The sequence below is a fragment of the Camelus dromedarius genome, chromosome 10, assembly GCF_036321535.1.
Source record: "Camelus dromedarius isolate mCamDro1 chromosome 10, mCamDro1.pat, whole genome shotgun sequence".
Classification (NCBI taxonomy): domain Eukaryota; kingdom Metazoa; phylum Chordata; class Mammalia; order Artiodactyla; family Camelidae; genus Camelus; species Camelus dromedarius.
The window spans coordinates 46097857-46122305 of NC_087445.1; the positions used below are offsets into that span (position 1 = coordinate 46097857).

The 24449-nt window shown below is 38.6% G+C and overlaps 1 long non-coding RNA gene and 1 pseudogene across 2 annotated transcripts in view; both read right to left on the minus strand.

The window, feature by feature from the left end:
- Positions 1-1067: 1067 nt before the first annotated feature.
- Positions 1068-8435, minus strand: LOC135322271 (ras and EF-hand domain-containing protein-like; annotated as a pseudogene).
- A 118-nt stretch (positions 8436-8553) lies between these two features.
- LOC135322272 (uncharacterized) overlaps positions 8554-24449 on the minus strand; it is a 119303-nt gene continuing 103407 nt past the window's right edge. For both annotated transcript variants that reach the window (XR_010382712.1, XR_010382711.1), the window contains 2 exons: positions 11569-11677; positions 8554-8785 (listed from right to left, as the gene is read on the minus strand). This is a non-coding gene — a long non-coding RNA (uncharacterized LOC135322272). The remainder of the gene's footprint in view (positions 8786-11568; positions 11678-24449) is intronic.

The window sequence follows — 24449 nt, forward strand, 5'->3', positions numbered from 1 at the left end:
TCAGCTGAACATTTGTTTTCTCCTTAGTTAAATTTCCTGGGTTTTTGTAATGATCAATGGATTTTAAAGAAAAAAATAAAAACAACACAAAAATGGGTTGGGGGTATAGGGCTTATAGCAAAGTTTAAATTTTTCTACTTCCCTCCTGGAGACACTGCATTTTCACTCATTTGAAAATAATAGAAAAGATGGTCATTACACCCACTTTCCTATACAATCCCTCTTATACTGCAATCAGTCACGTTCCATGCCCAGTATCCCCCAAACTTTCCAAACTTGGGGGAGAAACTGGGCAGAGGAGGAAGTGAGGACTCCAGCCTTACAGGTCTAAGCAGTGAAGGGGTGAGCCAGCCCACTGCTGCCTTCCAGGGCTATTTCCTTTTCTGGGTCTTTTGTCTCAGATATGTGAACTGCCAACCAAAACGATGCTTTCAGATCTTCCTAATAATGACAGCCAGAAATCCATAAAATTTCAATGAAAATCCAGAAAGCAGAAAAACATTTTATAGAATTAACATACTATAGTGCCTGAGGAAGAAGTCAAAATAGCTCAAGAAACACCATGACTCCAGGCAGAGACAGATGCAAATTAAACTCAATAAAACCTGAGTATCTTCCCCTCCATGCCGGAAACCTGCAGGCATCCCCTTTTCGCCTGAGAATTAAGATAAGTAACTCGATGTTGAAGTTATGTTATTTCTGTCAGAGCCAGAAGAGTAGAGAGTTTATCATATGGTTTTATCATTTTATTCTGTGGTACAAAAAGCGAGTTTTTCAATTCACAACGTCTTGAATCAAATGCTTCTCTTTTATTAACTGGGCAAGTCCCTTAACGTCTTTAGGTATAAATTTCTCCATTACTCAGATAAGAAAGTCTACGCCCTCAAGATTATTTTGAAAATTATACGAAAGAACTTGTGAAATATCTAGCACACAGTAGGCATCAAAGAATATTTGTGTGCAGCAATAAAATGCACAACAACGTCTTGGTTTCTACACAGTAGCAGGAAAACAATAAATACAAAAACTACTATAGAGAAAGCCAAATTGGCTAACGAACGGTCCGGGTCAAAGCTCAGGGTGGCCGCTTGGTGCAGCCTCGGGGCCTAGAGTAGGAGGTTAGATTCAATTATGCCGTGAAGGTGCGGGGAGCGCTCCTAAACCCGTGTCACGGAAGAATCTCCGCACACTGCGGATTCCACTTTGGCCAGTGTTAACTAAGTGCCCTTTGCAGGGCTCATATATGAGCAAGTAAAACTTTCTCCCCAGATTCTGACTCTGAACGCATCCCCTTGCCTTAACTCTAGGGGACCTCATCTTGAAATAATTAAAGTGAGTCGATGAATGGAGAAAAGCAACTCAGAGTGCGCAAAGTCCCGCAGTGTAAGAGGAAGACACGGCAGTGCCCCAGAGAGGACAGGAAACACATCCACTACCTCCCGCCCTCCAAACCTCACACGCACCTGGGGATGAACTTGGCCTCGAACCCAAGTCGCGCCTGGACTGGAAGTACTGTCAAGCTCAGCTGGGGCACGCCAGGTCCCAGGGGGCGGCCACAGCCGCCGCCGCCGCGTCCTGGTCGCCCTCGTCCTCCTCGCTGTCCCCGGGCGTCGGATACAGCCTGGGCCGCGGCGGACTCTGGCCCCAGAGCCGTCCCCCGCGGCGGGCCCCGCGGAAGCCGCGCGCGAACTCCGGGAAGGTGATGTGATGGCGCCTTCGTGGTCGGCGTGCAGCCGCTGGAACACGGGCTCGGCGTCCGCCCGCAGCACGCGCAGCTCTGCGCACAGCCGGCTCAACTCCTCGCGCTCCAATCGCCCCGAGCTGTTTGCGTCGCAGGCGACGAAGGCGGAGCGCAGCAGAGCCAGTTCCCTCATGTCCCCGCCCACCTCCATCCTGCCTGACGGGGATGACCGAGAGGGCTTCGGGCGCAACGGGGCGCGCAGTCCACCTCGGCTGGCCGCACCGACAGCGGGGAGTCTGAGGCCACATGCTGCCCCAAGGACCTGCGGCGAGTTCGGCCACTCTGGCTGGTTCCGCCACACACCCGAACGTCCAGGTGGTGCGGGGCGTGTGGCTGGGTCGGGACAGCACTCTGCGACGCGGCTCCTCGCGCTGATCCCGGACGGACTCTGCCAGCCCCGAAGCGGTGACAGCGCGCCCTTGGCCGCGCGCACCGCGCAGCAGCGGCCGCCTGCGATTCAGCGCCCCAAGCGGCCGCGAGCACCTTCCAGCGGGGCCCGAATCCATCCAGCCTGGGAGGAGCGCCCTGCTCGGGTTCCCACGCGTCCCAGAGCCCCGCTGTGCTTTCCGTGCAGGGCTCTGGAGCCTGGGTTTGGGGCCCTAGGAGTTGGGGAAAGGGGAAAAGGAAGGTGGGGGTAGGATTCCAAACTGTTTAGTTATGTGTATTTTATTCTTTGCTGATTCCGGAAAAGGGAAAACTTTTCTCACAGACCAAAGTACAAGATTTAGCACAATACCCCATTCTGATTTTGCTTCATGTTCGTCCAACATTAGGTCCAAATAGTTAATGCTCATTAGCAATCACACAGATCTTCCAGATCTTCAAATCCAAATAATTTTCTCAGTCCTTGTCTCCTCAACCTGAGAGAAAAATTAACCAACATCCTTGGCAGGCAGCAATTTTAAACAAGGACTGAGGTAGTTTTTTTTCTTTAAACAAATCTTATGGAAATTATACATGTGTTACCCTTTGATCTCAAACACTTATTTCAACAATGCTTTAGTACTGGCTGCATAATGGGTATATGATCTTTAAAATTCATCCATTTTAATCTTTTTTTTTAATCTTGTCTTATTTTCACGAGACCCTCACTCTGCCTTATGACTTATGTCTATGTTCCCTTTGGATCCTCATAGCCTGTGAAAATGTATATGGGTGATTTTTACTTTATTCGCATCAGTTCCCTCCACTTTTTAGGCTTTTGTATGTTTCCATTTCTATTAGTTATGACTCTCTATTCTATTTATTCTCATTCTGGATTCTCTTTATTGCTTATTACTTCGATTGTTTTTAATATAATAAAAATAGAGGATTTGACTGACATTTCCTCAAGCTGGTGTTCTTAAACAGAAAGCTAAGTGCTAAACATCTAAGAAACTGTTTCTTCTTGAATAGTACAGTAAATAAGGGCAACACTCTCAGCCCCCATCGAGCTGTAAATACCACTGATAATCGCCATCTGTAAATTTAACTGGTAAATTACGAGAGGCAGTCTATTGAGAGGCCCCGGTCTTAGCAATCTAATTGCTAAATGAATATAGTTCTATACAAGTAGATAGTTCTATACAACGAAATGAATTTTTTATTAGTGCAATATAAATTGTTATTGATCTTGGGTTTATGTGATTTCCTGTTTATTTTAAAGATTGATTTTTCCATTTAAAGTAAAAAGTGGCTAGCTTGGTAATGCCTTTAAAGCTTTACAAGTGTACTTACTAAGCTGAATCTTTGAAGTATTATTATCATTATTCTGTCAGCAATTAAGAAACAACTGTATTTTTCAAAATAGATTAGTTAATATTTTTCACTGCTTAGGCAGAAGTGCTTTCTTGAAGACTGTTCATGCAGCTTAACTCCCTCTAAACTTTGCACTCAACTCTAAATTCTTATATTCTTTGATAAGCCCCTTCATTGAAGAATCATCAGGAAACCTGGATTATTTCAAATGTCTTGTGTGTACACATCTTCTCATTTCCACTGACTTTAATTTACTCCAGACCTACTATAACCTTTCATTGCACTTACCACAATACAACATACACCTAGTGATTTATAACAGCAGCCATTTTATTTGCATAACTTCATTGCCATCAATCAGGTAGGTGGTTTTCCTGCTGGCTTGCCTGAGATCATATAGTCATGGTAGCTTTATTGTGGCTGCATGGTCTTAGAGTGCCTCACTTATGTCTGGAAGTTGGTCCTGCCTGTTAGCTGGACATGTACTGGCTTTGTCACATAGTGGCAGTGTTCCAAGAGAGTAAGTCCCTATGCACAAATGCTCTTCCAGCCTCAGCTTGTGTCATGTTTGTTGATGTTCCATTGATCAAAGCAAGTCATGTGGCCAAGCCCTAAGTCATTGGGGGAGGGGATTATACAAGGTTGGATACAGGGAGATGTACTCTATTGGAGACCCTTACTGTAACAATTGACCATACCTAGCTTCTAATACATTTGCTCAGGCTCCTGTCCTGTCAACCTCCTGAACAGCCCTTTGTAAACACCAATTATTCTCTCACTCTGGAGGTCAGTGCTTCTCAATCAGGGGTAATTTGTTCCCCAGGAGACATTTGGTAATATCTGGAGACATTTTTGGTTGTCACAATTTGAAAAGGAGTAGATGCTACTAGTATCTAGCAGGCAGAGGCCAGGGATGCTGCTAAACATCTGATGATGCACAGGCCCAGTGCCCAGAACAAAAAATTACCTGGTTGAAAATGTCAATAGCCCTGAGGTTGAGAACGCCTGCACCCTAGCCGATCAACCCCCAGAGGTGCCCCAACAAAAAGAGAACCAAGGCTAAGCTCTTCATCTGGACATCCGAAATCCTCTGAAACCTGGTCCCATCTTATATATCCAAACATTTCTCCCTTTAGCCTCCATCAGGACTCTGTCACTCAAATATGCCACATTTAATTACATGATTAACTCGATAGCTCCTTATTATCGTGACAAAATGTAAATATCAAACATTCTTTAGCTTTTTTCTCTTCTGCCTAACCAAACCATTTCCCAGCCTCAGGGGAAGAGTTGGATCCTGCTTTTCCTACCAAAGTTTCCACAATTTCATTGTGACCTGTCACTTACAAGGACAAAGCTTAACATGTATTAGGTCAGCTCAGGCCACAGGAATGCTTTTTTCTTTTCTTTTTTAGTCTTTTTCACTACTTTATTTTTCATGTTAAAACTCTGATTCATCTGGAATTTATTTTGGGTCTGGTGTGAGTTGCAGACTCAACTTTATTTTTTTCTGAATTTCTTCTTGGCTTTCTCCACACTGTTTATTCAACATCTCTTTTCCATGAACTGGACTTTCTAGTCTGTTCTATTGAGGAATCATTCACATTATGAAAGGACTCTTTAGCTTATAAAAAGATTACTAAAGGAGTCCTGTTAGGTGGCCTTGTGTGTTTTTAAGTGTTTAAAGTACCTCACAAGGTACTAAGGAATGTTTTTGAATACCCCCAGCAATATATGCAGAGGAAAGCCAAGTTATATAATCTGTCTCTAATTTTTTTAACAATTAGAGGGAAGAGAGGAGAAGAAAGAAATAGGAGGCATTTCTTTTCTATCTTAGCATCCAGAAACAGCTAGTGAGAAATTGGAGATAACAGAGCAGCCTTTGAGAGCCAGTGAATTGTTAGGTAAGGAGTGTGTACCTTTTTAGAAAAGGCATGGGGGGAGGGTATAGCTCAGTGGTAGAGCCCATGCCTAGCATGCACAAGGTCCTGGGTTCAATCCAGTACTTCCAAGGAAAAAAATAGATAACTAAATCTAATTACCACCCCCCACCCCACAAAAAAACCCCACATGTAGAAAAGGCATAACTTTAGAAAAATCAACTTGCTTTGTGGCTGCTCAAGGATTTTAAAAATCAGAGATAATCTTGTTAGAGCCTGTTTCTCAAAAGAGTGAGAAGATACTATTGTGATCAAATACATTTTTAAAACACAAATAAATTTGGAAAAGAATCCTACTGTGTCGGTTCTTGGAAGAGATTAAAAAAAAGCTGTTTATACGTGTTTAATCTAATTATTTCCTAAATGTATTTGACTATGGAAGCCTTTAGTTTTGGGTTTGGGTTTGTTTTTGTTTCCACAGAGTTAGTGCCTTTGAGAACATACTTTGGGAAATCTCATGATAGACAATGATTAGAATAATGAGTCATTATCCTTTTATAATGAGAAATTATCCTTTTCAGTACATCATAAATTGACCTAACTTTCTGTAACAAGGAATGAGCACCACCCCTTAACCTCCTCTTCACCCAGTAAATGGGAAAGGCTTTTAATGGAAGCCTATTGTAATCTACCCTATAGTAGTCCCTGCAGGTACAAAAGCCTTCCTCAGAGCCTGACTTAACACTGAAGTTATTCTGCCCCAGAAAAATCTGATAAGCTTGTTAAGATGGAACTAGATATCCAAGTAATGGCATTCCACTGAGGGACCAATTAGTAAGTTCAAGAACTTTCTCAAACACAGCCCCAAAAGATCTTGTGTCTTAGTTTTCTCATGAGTATCTACTCAGGGGTTACTATTCCTAAGGAAGTTACAGGAAATTTTTGAAAATTTTACAAAAAACAATGTGTCAGCGAATTTACATCATAGTGATGTACTTACTCTTTAAATAAATATGAAGAAAGAAAATAACGTCCATGAACCCAGAAAGTGGCCAATATGAACATGGTATCATATTTGCATCAGATCTATTTTTTTAGAAGATAGAGAATTATGGACCCAGTTGAAACTCCTCTTCAATTACATATTATTTCTGTAATCAATATATAGCATTGTTGTATGTGCATATGTGCTGGCAGTCAGACTCCGGTAAATCTTCCATTGTAAAAAAAAAAAAATTACATACCTCTATAATGCTCCAAACAGTATCAAACACCATTTCACAAACCAGAGCAGAGTCGGCGTTCAGTACTAGAACTGAATGAGAAGTGTTGAGTTTCAAACTTCTGATTACGTGATAACCAAGCTCATCTCCTTTCCCCACACTGGTGAATCATGTGTCTCATACAGCTTGCACCTCTCAGTCGAGACAAAAGTTTGCATTCCACATTATATATGCAGGAAATAGAGAAAAAGATTGAATACAGTGAAAAATATCCATCTCAGTTCAAATTCTGGATATCAAGACAAAGCCAACTGTATTAAGCAGAATTCTACAATGGTCCCCACATTCCCACTCCTTAATGTACATGCTCAGTATAATCCCCTCCTTTTCAAAGTGACCAGGCCATGTGAATAGGATGGGACAGTCACACTTGTGACTACATTATGTTATGTAAGACTCTGAGCAGCCTAGAATGAAATTCTCCTGCTGGTCTTGAAGAAATAGCTGCCACATTGTGAGAGGGCCCCATACCTAGGACTTGAGAGGTTAGATTTAACATAATTGTGTCTTTTCCAGAGTTTCATGTAAATAGAATCATACAGCATGTACTGTAATGTGCCTAGCTTCTTTTGCTCCACATAAGCATTTTCAGATTAATTCATATTGTTGTATATTTCAGGAATGCATTCCTTTCTAGTAACAAGTAGGGTTATATTATACATATATACCACAGTGTGTTTATCCATTATTTTGTTGATTGGCATTTGGGGAATTTCCAGGCTTTGGCTATTGTGAATAAAAGTCTTTGTGTGAAGGAACATATGTGTCCATTTCTCTTGGGTAAATTCCTAGTAATGAGATTGCTGGATCACATGGTAGGTAATGTTTAGCTTTAGAAGCAACTGACTAAGTGCTTTCCAAGGTGATTGGAATTACACATTCCTACCAGCAACAAAGAAAAAAAAAAATCACACAGCTAGTAGAACTAGGATTCAAACTCAGATGTCCTGGTACAAGTTAGCTGCATGTTTCCCTCCATAGCTCCATAGTGCATGTACCAAATGTCATCTTGCTCTGCCCATCCCCTCAGATCCCCAGAGCATTTCCATCCAACAATTGGCCCCTGTGTCACTTGTTGGAGAACAGCCTTTAGGCTGCTAGAGTTTGCTTTGCCTATGTGTCCAGAGAGTCATAGGTGCCTGGCAATTTGTATCTCCTCTGGAAGCAGACCTTGAACAATGGATGGTGTTCAAGCTCCCTTGCTCTCTATGTAGAACAACTCTGAGTTGACTTGCATAATTTTCAGCAGTGGGACTAAGACAGTCAGCTGCTGGGTGACATTGCTTGATGTCAGTATTACCTGTCGCTTGTCCTACTTCCCTTCCCGGTTCTACCTCCCCTATTCCCCTAACCTTCCACATCCACGGGAATTCTCATCTTAGGGTATGGGTAACCCAGCCAAAGGCAGCGCACAACTCTTTCCTTGGCATGAAATATTCTCTACAGAGACTCAAGTCTAAGGGTGTGGCATTGTCTGCAGTTTGTGAAAGGACTCCACAGAATACATGGGCTACCTAGAAGCCGCTGCAGTGCCCTGACACAAGTCCTGCAGCAATCAACACATTTGACATGGCTGTAGTACACATAAAACCGGGGTGTATACAATTAAATAACTGTGAGTTATAAGGGAGAAAATATTCCTTCCAGAGTTATCCAACTTATTCTCCTCTCATAATACATTCTTCAGTGACTAGAGAAAAGTAGATTGCCGTGTACCAATCAGTAATCTCAGGTAAAAGTTTAAATGCATTACAAATAAATAATAGAAACAAGCAAGAAAATACAAATATTTAAAATTTCATACTTTTTAAATTTATCATTATTTGGGCAGGAAGGGGTAAAGATGTTTGGCATATAAAAATGCATTATTTTTGTATGAGATGCCATAATTTCATGTGCAATTACCCCTTGATTAGCTATCTCAATCTAAATTCAAAAATAATTAATACCTTAATTTAATTGGGAAATTTTCTGTTCATATTTAACTAAGTATATTTTCAAAGTTTTTGTTGCTAGAAATTCTATTTTCCTAAAAATATTAGCAGGTACGGGCAGTCATGTCATGAAATACTCTTTTGTAAGCTGCTTTTATTTTGCACAGGTCAGAAGTAATGGTGCAGCCATGAAGACAGAGAATCTTCAACCTAAAAAAAGGAAAAGACAGGCCATAGATTATGTGGAGTGGATACAGGTGAGCCTAGATTCTAAGTGTGATAAAGGAATGAAAAGTCTTTAAAGTAACCTTGACTTGTACTTCACATTTTTCAAAGGCAAGCAACACCATCAAACTTGAGAATCATAGATACATTTTTTTAAATCTGTCACATAAGTGAAGAAATAGTGAGAATGTCTGAAGTTAAAGACTAGCTGTGTTCCAATGGTAAGGATGCTAGACCCTGCTGTGAGAGAGACTCACTGGGCACACATAAAGTTTTACTGGAACACAGTCATGCCCATTCACTTTCATGCTACAAGAGCACAACTGAGCAGCTGCAAGAGACAGGTGACCTGCAGAGCCTATTTTTTCTGACCCCTTACAGAAAAAGTCTGCTAACCCTGCTCTATATGAAGAAGTAAAAGAAGGTAATGCAATGCCAAAGAATCCCCTTATTTTCAAACCATGCTTCCACCCTGAAGGTAGCTCCAGTGCCTCTAAAACTTCTTCAAACCCAGTAAAAAACATAACAATTCAACTTACAGGGAAAGAATTAAGGTCATCACAAGGGACTGGTGATAGGATGAAGGAAGAAAGTGGAAATTCTATTAACGGTAACTTAATTAACATTTTTTAAAATAAGAAAATATCGACTCACCAGAACCTTGTGCAATATTGTCTGGTTGTTAAGTTTTTTGGCTCCTCAGTAATTTAGAAGAATCCTATGACAAATTCTGCTTAAAATGTATTAATTTTGCCTTTAATGAAGAATTGCCTAGCCTCCTTTTAGAAGGCAAAGAGGACCATGGTTTCATGGTGTTTCCCAACTAATTTCCCTGCCAGTGATTTCAACTTATGTTTAGTGTTAAACTGCGGTACTCAGTTTGACCTCAATTCCATTTCTGCTCTTTCTCAAGCTGGTTTCTGATTAAAATTTTTTTGTATCATTTTGAATTCCTCAGCTGCGTGTGTTGTGTGGTCATGAGCGTTTTTAACCATAGAAAGTCCCAAAGCCTTTTTGAAAGTAGGCAGGGTTTAATAAATTATAAATAATTACACACAACTATTAGGCAGCTATGTTCATTTTAATGTTGGTAATATTGGAATGATAATTACGTCAATATTTCCTTGTTATCTATTTACTAATTATTTTAGAGCTGCCCAGGACACACTCAACTTTTTCCCAGATATGTATTCTAACAATAGGCAGATCATATTCTAAGACCACAATGGATTTTTTCCAGGGAAGCCTATGAATTTTATTTCAAATACTCAAAAATTACTTTTAGCTCTTGGGAATGCAAATGTGTACATTGTTAGATCAGAGATACATTTATATTCATCCAAAGTAATGGAGAAATTGTACATTCTTGGGTGGCCTGAAAGTTGTTCCCAGTTCTGTAATATGAAGAGATGTTAAAATATTAATCCCTTTTTTTAGACCAAAAAAAGATTAAACCCCCTGTTCCCAGAAGTACAAAATGAGACAAACTAGATCAGTCAGAAGGAGATCTATGAAACTCTAAAGCCATTCCTATTCCTCTGGAAAGCATCATATAATTCAGAATTCAAAGGATGAGATATTCAAATAAGGCTCTTTTCACCAATACCCAAGAGTCTCAGCTTAGCAATGAACTAGGACACTCATTTTTAACTAATGTAGTAATTGGAAATACAGAATCAGGATTTCTATGTTGTTATATGTGTTCCTTACTTCACAAGTCTTTAATGTTATAGAAGATGAATGAATAAAATTAAGTTAGCGTTAAAAAAAAAAAGTAAGCAGTCACATGTGCACCATACAATGAGATAGAACTCTTGCCCACCGACACATTTGTTGAGAATGCCATACCTTTAGAGATGATTTCTTAAAACAATGTAGATTTAATTATGTCTTTTAAGCTCTCAATTCATGTCTTCCAGTAATAAATTATCAGTTAATTTTTACAAGAGATTTACAGTTGGCAAAAGGAATTTCTTCAGACTATTCCAATATTTTGTTTTGAAGCCTAAAAAGTTCCAGGGCCCCATATAGAAGTATTTGTTCCATGTATTCCCTTATTTGTTCTACAGATTCCCCCATTTCATGAAAGATTATTACAAAAATCTTAGATTTCATTCAAAGAGCTCAGGTTTCACAGAGTGGACTAGGACTAATAAAATAATTCTTGAAATATGGGACACTTAAATGGTAACTTCAACTCTGGTTACTCCTGAACTGTTTTTATTTCCTTAACGTGTATAATTCTAGTAAACGGTGTCCCGAGGACAGAGGCCAAAATAACTGAAAGGTATTTCACTTAACTTCTTCCAAATATTTTTTCTGAATTTTTTTATGAATTCCAGAGTAAAGGAAATAACATATTTTCTGCTATTTGAGAGGTCATGAAAAATTGGTTTAGCCTTTTTCTTTTTTTGTCCTTTTTTTCAAGGCTTAGGTTATTTGTTTGTTTTCAAAATCTACTTAGGCCAACCCCACCCCAGGCACTGGGCAGCCCAGGAAGATGGAGAGTAGGAGCTGGGACCAAGGGAAGGGAGGCCACAAATGGTCAGCGGCAAGTCACCTTGGTTTAGTCTTAAAGAAGATGCCAGAAGCTGTTTCCTGGGAAATATTTAATGATTGCTAGAACTCTGTTAATAAAATGGAAACAACCATGAGGATTTATAAAGAAGCACAAACCAACGCACAGCTAACATCAAGTTTCCTCTTCACTTCATGATGACATTTAAGACTGAAAAAGACACAGGTGGGCAAAATCAACATTTTCTTACCATCTACAGTTTTTACAGTTTTTTAACCACATTCCAGGTGACAAGCTTGCAGAAACTGAATTTCACACATTCCAAACTAGTATGACCATAATTAGCCAATGAACAAACCCTGGAAAGGAAAAGGGGACAAAAAGTTATTAGAATAGTTTGTGAAATGTACTTTTTATGAAGTTTACAAAAATTCAGCCCTCATATTTTCTGTGGCCCTGCCTATCCACTAACCCCACCCCATCCCTCCTCACCTACTGGTCCTGCCTTCCCAACCAAGCTGAGGCTGTAAATGAAACTTCCTGAAACACAATGAACACACCTAATAAAATTTCCAGACCCATAAAAATCGAGCAGAAAAGTAAAGTTGACAGGGGCAATAATCTAAAGGCGTCAGACTTTCATTTCCAGATTCTTAGAAAAATGGTAAAAGTAGATAAATCCAGATAATTGTTACAGTATTATCATTTGGATGTGTATTTAATAATAATGAAGTAAAAGTAATCATTATCTTAATATCTGGCACCAGAATTACTCCCAGAATGGAACCATCTTTGTTTGGAAAAACACCTTGATACACTCTTGCAGGAGAAAAGACTCTGCAGAATAACATGTGATAGTTCTGCCACTTTTCACAGACAGGATGGATATTTCTTTCTCCTGACAAGTGAATAAGGAAGACAATGGAGAGGAGAGAGAAGACAGAAAGATGGAGAGAGGCTGGAGCCAGCGAGGTACAGGCTGTCAGGGAGCCAGTGGAACGACTTGTGAAAGTGTTGTAAGCCCTTCCTAGGGTTCCTGAAACATTTTTACTGAAGTTTATTTTGCTCACAAATGAACTAGAAGAGGCTGAGTTAACACTGACCGTGTGAGAGGAAGCAGGAGCCCAAGAGGCAAGAGAAGACAGGAGGGAACATGAGCGCAAAAGTCTCACCCCAGAATTTGTCAAAATTGTGGGCATGGAATTTTGATAACCTTAAGCAAATGTTTACCTAGATCTCAGGAGTCAAAAAGCCTCTTCCAGGACAAAGGATTGCTGTATAACCTAAATCACTAGTTCTCAGAGCATCCTCCTAGACCAGCAGCATCAGCGTCACCTGGAAAGGTGTTAGAAATCTGGGGAACTTGACCCCTGACCCACTGAATCAGAAACTCCGTAGGTGGGGCTCAACAGTCTAAGTCTTCCAGGTGATCCTCATGCACATAAACTCTGAGAAACACTGACCTGGAAAAGTGGCTCCCAGCTTTGGCCACATATTAGTTTCACATGTGACATGATTGAAAAACACCAACGCCAGAAAATCACTCTCAATGATTCTACCAACATAAACCAATTATACTTCTAAGAAACAAATTCTTGAAAGTAAGTCTATAGGCAGAAACATCAAAAATCTCTACTAATTAACATTTTTAATTGGCCTTCGGGTTGGACTTCCTAAAAATAATAATTCTGACTTAACAAAATCCATGCTAAATATTTTATGGATGCCCTTCAAAAGCATTAATTCTTCTGTGCGTTGCAAACTCTTCTGTTGGGCTAGTTACTAGGTTTCAATACAAAAACTGGGGGACTTAGGAAGACAGGTGAGAGGGGAGAATAGCAGAAAGTGAAGGAAACAGGAGGAAGGAGGTTTGCAGCAAACGTGTTTCCACTTCCCCAGAACTACTGCATAGATGCACAGTCATCAATCTCAGAAGAGCATAAACGGAAACATAAGATAGCTCCACATAGATACGGCCATGCCAACATTAAAAGCAAAGTAACTTTCTAATTTAAATCCTAAGTATTATCATCTTTGCTCCCCAGATGATAGACCCAGATAGTACATGTGGCCTGTGCACACTATCAAAGATGACCCAGGTTAGAGATTTTGAACATTTCACATAGGATGCCATGGAGGGTGCTTCTAAATGTTAACGTGGGCAAGGAAAAGCTTCCACGGACTTTCCCTAAAATAACTCTCCAAGTACCCATAATGGTGAGAGCACACATATCTAGTAAGAAATCTTTGCCTTTCAATTAAAAAACATACATGCACAAAACTCTCATTTCTGTCATATTTAAAATGCACATTTTCTCTAATTTCAAATTAATAACAGAAAACTTGGAGGTACTTTAAATTTCACATTATTATCCATAAATACTGAAATTCTGATATCTCACTGGGTTCCAGTGAGTGATTAAGCTGGTGCCATTGAAGAAATGTCTTCCCTGTACTAATAATGAAAATTCAAAATTCTTCATAATGGTTTTACTCAAGCCAAGTAATACTAATAAATGTTTTCTTTTTTTAAAAAAAAAATGCTTATTAACAAAAGAAATAGACAACTTTCCTTAAATCAGTAGCATGAGCTTTTATGTACAACAAATAATACTTATTTGGAATAAAGAAAAACTTAATGCCATTATAAACAAATAATATTTCCTAATGCTTACAGAGTGCTTTCTTTGTGCCAGGGCCCTAAATTCTTTCCTATGATTCTAAGGTAGCTGCTATTATTTTCATCATCATGTTGCTGATGAGGAAACTAAAGCACAGAGAGATATAAGTGACTTACACTAAGGTCACACAGCTAATAAAATACCTGGGGTTTGGACCCAGGAATTGGGTTCCAGAGTCCACACTCTAAAATCAGTCCTGCCTCTCAGATGAGCCAAATGATTCATATTACTTGCACAAGAATGAAATGAAATGAAATATCCTAAACATTTTAGTTAGAAATCATAATGCTTCACACAGAAAAGTGATCTGCCTCTCACGCCTGATGGTTTATTAGTAAATGAATAGACATGACTCTGTTTTTGTATAATTGTTCTTATTCATTTCTGGCAGAACCTAGATGAAAATATAAAAACCTCATGCACCACAGGATGCAGACACAGGTTTCCACTGAGTGTTTTAATGAGCACAAGAATGGTGTTTCATGTTTTCTTCTAGGAAAACAAATTTGCTCATGTGAGAAATGCAATGTAAGGGCAGGTTTTATATTGCTGTAACGTGTCTCAAATTCTTCAACCACCATTGGAACTTCCCATCACTATCACTTTTAGACTAGAACATTCTGTTCTCTCATAAATGAGTAAATCCTGCTAAAATTAACCAGGCTCTGCTCAAGAGGTACCACTGCTCCAAGAGTTGTAGTAAAACAATGAGACTCCGGCAAATCCAAGTGCCTGTCATCTATTTCCCTACTTGATCACCTCTCTATAAATTAAACTACTGAAGTACTGGCTGGGGTGCGATAAACAATGCAGTGTAACTGGTTCTGGATTCGCATCTGAATCGATCGAATGTTTTCTTTAAGACATGGGAGTAAAATATAAATGGAAGATACCGAGGAAGCCTGAAGCAGATAATCCTCTAAGAGAGTGCCAGGAAAGCCCATAAAAAAATGGAGATGTTGCCATAGTTACCAGCAGCCACGCAGCCTAGAATGTCAATGTCAGAAGGAAATTGAAAATGCAGCAAAATAAGCTCTTAAGTCAAGGGGTCATTCTCTCCTCTGTGCTTAATTAGTGTCATCCTGGCCTTTGGAAACAAGCCAGAATGGGAAAAAAAAAAAGTGTCTTCAATTCTTCCTGCTGGCAACGTTCTATCCTTACGAAGCTCTCTCTCTGGAGCCTCTGTTGCATATCAGTGTAGTTAGAGATACAGCCTCCTTCTGTAATGAAGATGACCTCCTAATTAGGGAACTGACTGACCTGCCTATCACTCAGCGAAGCCCACCACCATCATTTACCCAGGAAAACTATGGTGCCAGCTGAATCACCCTTTTGTCAGTTCTCAATCACCCAAGGGAGCTACTTTTGTCCAACAGACAAAATCAGTAGTAAAATTCTAATAGTGGCTTATCATTAGCCCCAGCATACCCTATACTCACTTTTTTCTTCATTATATTTTGGTAAGACATTTATAAGTGAAATTCAAATATATATAGCAAGCTGATCAAAGGGACTATAATCACAATCTTGACAAAAGACAAAAAGAAAGGCAGGAAAAGAGAATTTCCATCTGCAACAGGGCTTAAACATAAATAACAAAGTCGCCTAAATTAAAATCAGGCTTTAAGGCTATTATGAAGTAAATTTACCATGTCTTCTGTCCTGTTTACTTTGATTGTTTGATTTTTCTCCTATAAAAGTGTGTAGGGCTCTGAGAAGTTTACTTGGTCTACCAACTGCTACATCAGTGATGGAGATCATGGATAGAAGTATGATTAGAAAGAGGGATGACATTTGTGAAGTAGCAAACAGGAGGGGAAACACGTCAATTTGTAAATCTAAAAGAAGTTCGTGAGCCCAGTGATCTGTAAGTATAGAACTGTGTATCCATAGCAAGTATCTGTGGTAAATGAGTGGAAAACACCTGAGTAGTTTTAATTTATGTCTATTCAATATGACCTGATTTTTTCCCCAATCAAATCCATTTCTAGACCCTGTATCTGATATACACACAGTTTCACAGGAAGAAGTTGAGTACAATCACTTTCTTTCTTCTAGAACACCAACAGGTCACAACCTAAATGCCACCTTAGAGCAGATGAATTCCATAAAGAGCTTAGTGTGTGACTCTCCCCAACTGATAAGTGATTATCTCATGTATTATCTTTCGTCAGAGACTTTCAAGTTTAAGAACTTCATGTGCTTATCACTGTGACACATTTTAAAGCGTGTATATTCTGTAGATACTCATATATTCTACCTTAAAATGTACTCATTATATCAAGAAAACCCAAGAGAATTAACTGAAAACCTTTTCATAAAATACTTAGACAAATTCCCATAAAATATTTTAAAGACCAAGCATTAATACCATAATATGTCTAAAGAAGATGTACAAGTCTATGAAATAAGATGTATGGTTAAATAATAAAAGGGACAAAAAATCCATACGTACCCACACACAAAATAGAAAACAAACCAAGAAATGCAAAATGCTGTTAAGAATATTTTAAAAATTTAATGTCAAGAATCATCAGCAAATATAGCACAGGGAACTATGTTCAATATCTTATAATAACCTTTAATAAAAAATATGAAAATGAATATATGTACGTATATGCGTGACATGGTGCTGTATACCAGAAACTGACACATTGTAACTCATGGTATTTCAATTAAAAAAAATTTTTTTAAAAAGAATCATTGGCCAAACAAATTAAAATAAGACACCCTCTACATAATGTTGGCTATGTATCTAAGAGAGAACCAGATTTTCCAATGATGTGCCAAAATAGGCATTTCCATACATTATTATTGGAAGAGTAAATTGTACAGCTTTTCTGGGGGCAATTTAGCAATATTCATTTGAAATCCTTAAAAATGTTTATTTTGTAACTTTTGAACTAGTAATTCTATTTCTAGGGATTTATGCCAATTAAATAATCAAAAATGTAAATATTTGTGTGCAAGGATTTTTTACTGCTATATTTCTCATGAGTGAAAGTGGAAGCAATCTATATATTCTATATGTTCAACAACAGAACAATATTTAAATAAATTGTATCAAATTTCTATAATAGAACAGCAAGCAAGCATCAAAACAATGTTTTTGAAAAATGATGGATAATGAGAACATAGTACAAGTTTAGATGGAAAGGAGACAGATACAAAACTATATTTACAGGATAATCTATATTTAAGGGTATTGTAATAAAGCCTCATCTTAATTTCATTATAATAAACTAAAAATGTTTCATTTGATTATGAAGATCCCAAGTCAGTGGTTGACAATTTTTCTTAAAGGTCAGATTGTAAATAGTTTAGGCTTTGTAGGTTTTAATTTGTATTTTAATTTGTATTTGATCACAGGCTAAGAGGTAAAATCAAAAACATAATAGAGGTTCTTATATAACCATTTAAAACATAAACATTTAAATCATTTTTAGCTTGTAGGCCATTTCAAGAAACAGGCAGCTGACTACAATTTTCCAATCTCCATCCTACATTTACAAACTTGCTAAGTTCTCAAGTCACTTTCTGGTTTAAAATGTCCTATACAGTAGGTGGGAATATTAATACCTGCCCTGTGCACCTCACAGGATTGCGACAAGAACCTGACGTATAAGGGCTTAGGCAGCAACTGTCTAGAGGTTATCAACATCTTACTCAGTAATTGGGGATAATAATACTTCTCAGTGTGTATTAGCTACCTGCTGCATGACAAATTACCCCTCAAAACTTAGCACTTTTAAACAATAACTATGTATTATCCTTGTTACTCTGGGTCAAGAATCTAGGTATGACTTAGCTGAGTGGTTCTGGCTCAAGGTGCCTCACAGGATTGCAGTCAAGCTGTTGTTGGGAGGGCTGTGGTCTCATCTAAAGGCTCAACTGTGGGGAAGCTTGCTTCCAGGCTCACTCACAGTGTTGTTAGCAGGAAGAACTCAGTTCCACAATGGCTGTTGGCCAGAGAATTTAGTTCCTCACCATGTGGACTCTATAGAGACTGCCTGAGTATTCTTATGATATGACAGCTGGTTCCCCCAGAGGAAGTGATGAGAGACAGATAGACAGACAAAGATCTGCCCTAGATGGAAGCCAGGATAGTCTTTTATCACCTAATCTCATTTGTGAGATACCATCTCTTCTGTTGTATTCTATTAGTCACACAGCCCAATGATAATGCAATTTCAGAAGGGACTATATAGGGTGTGAATACCAGGTGCTGGGGATCATTGGGAGCTATCCTGGGAGCTGGGTACCAATAAGAGTAACTGTGACAGAATATTTGGAGTCACTTAAAACAAGTACTTTGTCACATCCCTTAACTTGCTTGGGGTCCAGGAACCCAATAGGAAAGAAGTAGATAAACCTGACTATCAGGGGGTGGGTATTTCAGTAGAAGTCAGATTATAGGGAGAAAGAGCAGGAACACTGAAGACAAAAATCAAAAAGTCATTCTGCTATGGACTGAATAATGTCCCTCCAAAATACCTATGTTGAAACCCTAACTCCCAATGAGATGGTATTTGAAGGTGAGGTCTTTGGGAGGTAAATTGTATTAGATGAGATCACAAAGATGAGGCCTTCATGATAGGATTAGTGCCCCTACAAAAAAAGACACCCGAGCACTGGGGTTTCTCTCTCTCTGCCCCCACCCCCTTTCTCTCTCCCCATCATGTGAGAATACTGCACAAAGACAGCCATCTGCAACCCAAGAAGAGAGCTCTCACCAGAACAGAATGCTGTCACCCTGATCTTGAACTTCCCAGCCTCTAAAACGGTGAGAAATAAATTTCATGGCTTTGTTGTACCCAGTCTACAGTACTTTGTTATGGCAGCCCAAGCAGACTATTCACACCCTGAGTTAGAGTAGTTTAGCCTACGTGAGACTGTGCCAGGCAGCAGTTGTTCTTGGTACCCATTTCTTGGCTTTCTGGAGGTGAGATGGATTTGACATAAAACAAAAAGTGTTTCCAGAAACTCCAAAAGATGGTCAAACCGAAAGAGCTATATCATTAGGAATGCAATGAAGCCAAATGGAATGGCTTTTTAAAAACTATACCCAAGAAATGGAAGGTTTCCCCAAGCATCTAGAGAAAGAAGTAAGTGACAGAGGCCCAGAAAATGCCATCAAGGAATGGCAGGGAGAAAGCTCAGAGCGGCTGCAATCCTGAATAGTTTGGCTTCATTTTGGGTGTCCCAACAGACATGGTGGTGGCCATATCCACATGGCAAGTGGAAACAGCAGAAAAAAGGCAGAGAAACGGCATGAGCAGCCAGAGCAGAAAGACAGCAGAGACAAGGGCAGCTGCTGGGATCTGCAGAGAGGTGGACACATCACTGGGTCTTATTTTGTGAGACACAAAACGTAGAGGAGTGGGACTGCAGCCATTTGGTAGTGGGAGTTACAGATTCAGCAGACTTAGTAAGTGGGCAATCAGTTAAAGGAAATTTTCCTGGGAGACATCAGCTAGCAGAATATTGGGGACATTAAGATGTTACTTCATTATCTGGTTCCCCAGGCAATGTCCAAATAAAAGCATCAAGTTTGCAGAGGAGGCATTGCTCTGTGATTTAAAAATGACAGCTGACTGAGAAAATACAGAAGAGCCTTGAAAAAGCAAGTCTAGTTACCCTAAATGCACAGCTGTGTCATTTTATGGAGGAGCCAAGAGCCCTATTCACCTTAATATCCTGCAAAACCTCACCCAGTGGTAAGTGGCATCACAATAATGATCTTCTGACACAATTACCTTATTCTTTGTCTATAAATGTATGGGATTGTATTAAATGACTATGGAAATATTTATATAAAAGAATTCATCTCAGGAATTATTTTTATGATTTTAAAAACTGAGATATAGTTCACATCTCATAAAATACACCATTTTAAAGTATACAATAAAGTAGTTTTTAGTATATTCAAAGAGTTGTACAACCATCACCACTATTTAATTCCAGAACATTTCATCATCACAAGAAGAAACCCCATATCCAATGTTAGTCATTTTCAATTCCAAACTGTCCCCATCCCCAGGCAAAGACTAATCTACTCTCTGTCTCTGTAGCTTGACCTATTCTGGGCATTTCTTATAAATAGGATTATACAATATGTGGCCTTTTGTGACTGGCTTCTTTCACTTAGCATAATGTTTTTAAGGTCTACCCACGTTGTGGCATGTATCATTACTTCATTCTTTTTATGGCTGAATAATATTCCATTGTATGAATATATCACATTTTGTTCATCCATTCATCAACTGATGGGCATTTAGGTTATCTTGACTTTTTGGCTATTATGAATAATGCTACTACAAATATTCATGTATGAGTTTTTGTGTGAATGTATGTTTTTAATTCTAGGTGTGAAATTCCTGGATCATATGGTAACATCAAGCTTAACTTTTGAGGAATTGCAAAACTATTTTCCAAAGCAGCTGCACCATTTTCCAGCAATGTATAAGCATTAAAATTTCTCCACACCCTCATTAATGTTTGTTATTTTATTTTCCGTTTATTATTATTATTACCATCCTAGAAGATGTGAAGTGATATCTTATTGTGATTTTGAGATGCATTTCCCAAATGACTAATGACTTTGAGTATCTTCTTATGCTTATTGTCCATTTATATATCTCATTTGGAGAAAAGTCTTTCTGAATCTTTTACATTTTTAAGTTGAGTTTATCAGATTTATGATTTGTATTCTGTGGGCTGTCTTTTCACTTTCTTGATAGTGTTGTTATGGTCTGAATATTTGTTTCCACCCAAAATTCATATTTTGAAATCTTAGCCCCTAAAGGTGATGGTATTAGTACACAGGGCCTTTGGGAGGCAATTAATTAATGAGGGTGGAGTCCTCATGAGTGGGATCAGTCTTGTAAAAGGGATCCCACAGAGCTCCCTAGCTCCTTCCACTATGTGAGGATACAAGAAGTCTGTGATGGGGAAGAGAGCCCTCACCCAACCATGCTGGCAACTTGATCTCAGAACTCCAGTCTCCATAACTCCATAACAAAGCAATGATTATCTATTGTTTATAAGCTACCCAGTCTGACATTTTGTTATCACAGCTCCAATTGACTGAGACACAGTCATCCCAAAGGTTTTTAATTTTGATGAAGTTTAATTTTTTTTTGGTTGCTTGTGCTTGAGTTTTCATATCTAAGAAACCATTGCTTAGTCCAATATCATGAAGATTTACACCTTTGCTTTCTTCTAAGGGTTTATAGATTTAGGTATTACATTTTCTTCTTTCATCCATTTTGAGTTACTTTTGTATATGGTGTGAGATAGGGGTCCAAAGAAGAAATTATGGTGAAAATTAGAAAATACTGTAAGATCAATGAAAATGCAAACACAACATACCAAAACTTATGGGATGCAGTGAAAGCAGGGCTCAGAAGAAAATTTATAGCTGTATCTACATTAAAAAAGATGAACTCAGACCAATACTCTCACCTTCTACTTTAAGCAACTAGGAAAGAAGGCCAACAAGTACATGAAAAGATGTTCAGTATCACCAATCATCAGGCAAGTGCAAATCAAAATCACTAGGAGATACCACCTCACACCTGTCTGAATGGCATTGTCAAAAAGACCACAAATAACAAATGTTGATCAGGATATGGGGAAAAGGGAACCCTAGTACATGTTTGGTGGAAATGTAAACTGGTGTAGTCACTATGGAAAATAGTATGGAGGTTCCTTAAAAAACTAAAAATAGAACTACCATATGATCCAGCAATTCTACTGCTGAGTATGTATCAAAAAAATACAAAGACACTAATTTGAAAAGATACATGTATCTCAATGTTCATAGCAGCATTATTTACAATTGCCAAGATACAGAAGTAACCTAAGTGTCCGTCAACAGATGAACGGATAAAGATCTGATTTAGATAGATAGATAGAAAGATAGATACTACAGAATTTATTCAGCTATAAAAATAATGAAAATTTGCCATTTGCAACAACATAGATGAATCTGGAGGGTATTATGCTAAGTGAAATAAGTCAGACAAAGAAAGACAAATACTGCATGTTATCACTTAAATATGGAATCCAAAAAAATAAATGAGTGTATATAGCAAAACAGAAATAGGCTCACACATACAGAGAATAAACTAGTGGTTACCAGTGGGAAGAGTGATGGGGAAGAGGCAAAATAAGAGTAGGGGGTTAAGAGATACAGACTATTATGTATAAAATAAATAAGATACAGGGATATATTGTACAGCACAGGGAATGTAGCCAAAATTTTATAATAACTTTGAATAGAGTATAATCAATACTCTATTTTCAAGGTGACCACGGAGCTGGGGAAGAGGGGATGGGAACTGGATAAATTAAACACTGCAAAGTTCACTATTCCTACAGAGATTCAGCTGTTTTGTTTTGTTTTGTATAAATGTGTCTGGAGTTGCTTCAAGTCAGAGTTCTGAAAAAGTTGATTCTGACAACTGTTGCCAGTTTTTTCATTGCCTTGATGGAGGAGCACATTTTTGAAGTTCTTTAAATGGTTCAGTTATACCTGATTACACATTGCTGTCTGAACAATGGTTCTGGCTAATTAACATTACTTACAAGAATGACATACACCCTGACAATGATACTTATAATTGCTGGTTTCTTACACTGTACATTTGACTTTACTTAACACTAGTGGAGGTAACCCAGTGCCCAAGCATAAGTGAGAATCTCCCTCAGATGGGCAAATGTAGGGCCCTTTGAAATGACCAAAGTAGCCTCCATCAGAAGAGTGGACTATTAGTTCCAATATCCTGGGGAAGGGGGATTATGATTTGAGAGTTTGGAAGGAAATGCTGACTAGGGAGAAAAGAAAGATGACAGTTCAGGAATCATGATTGACAGGTGTCAGAACCAGCTGTAATCAGTCAACTAATAACCTGGGAGATAGCTGTGTAAGGGAATTGAAGGAACTAAACACCAATAGGTGCAATCTTGAGATCCCAGTCTTGGGGAACGCTGCATAGAACGGAGGAATTGAGACCATTCTCCCTCAAAGAACCCAGCTGATTTCACTGGAGATCCTGTTCCCTAAGTATCACTGCAGCAGGGGACCCTGGAATCTATTGAACCATGAAGGATGAGTCTGCAGCATCTCCCCCTTGTGGCAGCAGGAAGCAAGGGCAGTGGTGAACTCACAAGCTTCCAGTCTCCTCACTTGGGTAAAGCTGGATAGACCCTCCCTTCTCTTTTGACTGTGTAAGCCACCAGGATCCCAGTATAATTTAACAAAGAGGCAGAGGAAAGAAGAAGAAAAGAGATTTCCTATAAATGAGGCAGAAGTTGCTTAAATGAGCAATTAATTAGGAAAGTAAATAATTATTATCGTATTTTAATTCTATGTTTGTATAGTAGTTCATACCAGCCTATACATAATGTATCATTTGTATATAGCCCCCTTGGTAAACAACTTTCCCTTCAGTTGACTGAATAAATCTCCATCCATAGTTTCATTTAACATCTATAGAGATTCCTTTTGGTCTACCATATCATAATCCATATTATAGACCCACAAGTGCCCTTAAAATGATAAACTGAAAGGGATAATTAAAAGCATGATTCATTTTCTTAAAGCCACTGGATAAATAAAGGATAATCTGTAAAACTCCTACCCTCTTATGCTTGTCCCTGTGGAGTGTAGGTCCGGATACTTGAGCTGGGGGCGGCTTCTTGCCAACACATGGATTCCTGCATTGGTTACCTGTGAGCATCCACTCACTTCAAGATAGCTATAGAGTTTAATTAGAAAGGATTTAGTTGGGGCTTTTCACAAACTGTCATACTCTGTTACCCTTCTCCTAGCTAGCAGGACAAGAGTTGGTGCGCTTCTATGTGGAGAAATATTACTTTCATATTTCATTAACTAGATGAGTGGAGAGGAGAGGCCATTTCAATGTAATTTGCTGCTATAAAGAAACACATACCAATGCTCTTCAAATCACATTGTGCATTTCCCCAAGTCTCCATTTCCTAAATAGAGAAAGGGCTTTGTCTTCTATGCTCCCCACATCTACTTGGTTAAGTACTGAGCTCAAAGTATCTAAACAAGTTTAGCCTTATCTAGATTTTCATAGAATGTTCTGATCATGAAAGTTATTTTTAAAAAGGTGTCTGAGCACAGGGAACTATATTCAATATCTTGTAATAACCTCTAATGAAAAAGAGTATGAAAACAAATATATGTATTCATATGCATGGCTGGGACACTGTGCTGTATACCAGAAACTGACACATTGTAACTGACTGCACTTCGACTTAAAATTTTTAATTTAATTTAAGAAATAAAAAAGGTGTTAAAGATAATATAAACGAGATTTCCATGATCAAATTTCAAGCAAAGCTCAAGTGTTTTTGCTGCTTTCATTTAAGTATTTTTAAGTCTGAAAATCAAGAAATAAAATAAAGACTTTTCTAAATG